The sequence below is a fragment of the Meleagris gallopavo genome, unplaced genomic scaffold (assembly GCF_000146605.3).
Source record: "Meleagris gallopavo isolate NT-WF06-2002-E0010 breed Aviagen turkey brand Nicholas breeding stock unplaced genomic scaffold, Turkey_5.1 ChrUn_random_7180001889361, whole genome shotgun sequence".
Taxonomy (NCBI): Eukaryota; Metazoa; Chordata; class Aves; order Galliformes; family Phasianidae; genus Meleagris; species Meleagris gallopavo.
Window position 1 is genome coordinate 384 of NW_011153096.1, and position 1,877 is coordinate 2,260.

Sequence of the window (1,877 nt, forward strand, 5' to 3'; positions counted from 1 at the left end):
CAGCCATGGGGCGAGAGGGGACAGCAGGGACAGGAGGATGGGGCAGCACCCCTCGGTTGAGGACCCCCCTGCATGTCCCCACATGCAGCCACTGTCACCCCAGGGTAAGAGATGGGTGCTGCTCTGTGGGATGTCTGTGTCCTGTCCCTGTGCCACCAACCCCCCCCCCCACCAGCACCCCATAGACCTGTTGGGGAGGACAGCTGGCAGCAGTGGGGGGGGACCAGAGGTGGCAGCAGTGACAGATGTCACAGTGGGATCTGTGTAGGCCATGGAGGTGGGACCCACAGGGACAGCAGACAAGTGATGGCAGAGGGGCAGTGGGATTAGATCCCTCTGGGTGACAGCAGTGGGATCCATAGGGACATAGGGCAGGTGACAATGGTGGGACCCCTCCTGGTGACAGCAGTATGAACTATGGGGATATATGGCAGGTGGTGGCAGTAAGAACTCTATGAGTGACCACACTGGGATGTATGGGGACACCTGGCATGTGGTGGCAGTGGGACCCCTCTGGGTGACTTTGGTGGGACCGACAGGGGCATGTGGCAGGTGACAATGGTGGGACCCCCTCTGGTGACAGCAGTAGGACCCATGGGGCCATATAGCAGGTGGTGGCAGTGGGAACAGACACCTGTGGATGAGACCCAGGGGGGCATATGGTAGCAGTGGGATCCCTCTGGGTGACTGTGGTGAGACCCATGGGGACACCTGGCTGATGATGGGACCCCTCTGGGTGACAGCAGTGGGAACCACAGGAGCATATGGCAGGTGACAATGGTGGGATCCCTCTGGGTGACAACAGTGAGACCCAAGGGGGCACCTGGCAGGTGGTGGCAGTAGGATCAGACCTCTATGGGTGACAGCAGTGGGACCCATAAAGGCACATAGCAGGTGACAATGGTGGGACCCCTCCAGGTGACAGTGGTAGGACCTATAGGGGCATGTAGTGGCAGTGGGACCGGATCCCTATTGGTGACAGCAATAGGACCCATAGGGGCATCTGGTGGTGACAGCAGGACCCCTCTGGGTGACTGTGGTGGGACCCATAGGGGCATCTAGCAGGTGGCAATAGTGGGACCTCTCCTGATGACAACAGTGACACCCATAGGGGAATAGGGCAAACGAGAATAGTGGGACCCCTACGGGTGACAGCACTGTGACCCACGGGGACACCCAGCAGGTGGTGGCAGTAGAACCAGACCCCTGTGGGTGATAGCAGTGGGACCCATAGGGACACACAGCAGGTGCCAACGGTGGGACCCCTCCAGGTGCCACCCAGCAGCTGACAATGGCGGCGATGTCCCCACGCTCTCTGCTCACCAGCTCTGCACCAGCTGCACGGAGGGGGTGTGCAGCACGCGGTCGGGCAGCAGGTTGATCTCCTTCATGATGTTGGAGAGGCGCACGGGCAGCTCCTGCCGCAGAAAGGCGAAGGATGTCTTCTCACAGGCATTGCTGGAGCCTGGGGGAGGCAGGAGGGGGGTCAGCAGCAGCCCCCCCCTCATAGTCCTTCTTCCAGTACTGGGAGCACTGAGGGCATGAGGGGAGAGGGCAGCTCACCAGGAGGGAACCGGTACAGCCCAGTACAACCAGTGCGCTTTGATCATAAGGGATGAGGGCATTGGGTGCCATCAGAATGGGGTTCACCCCCCGAGGTGGGGGGGGGCGACACAGGGACAGACCCCAGGGGACAGCGCTGCAGTTCGGGGGGATGCGGGCAGGGGGACGTGGGCAGAACGAGGGGAGGGAATCCGGCTGCCAACCTCAGCAGTGCGGGTAAATACAGCCCTGAGGTCAACTGCTGGGGGGGGAAAGGTCTCAACCTGGGGACCCCCCCCTACCTCCGGCAGACGGATGGCGGCTGCCGGGGGGCG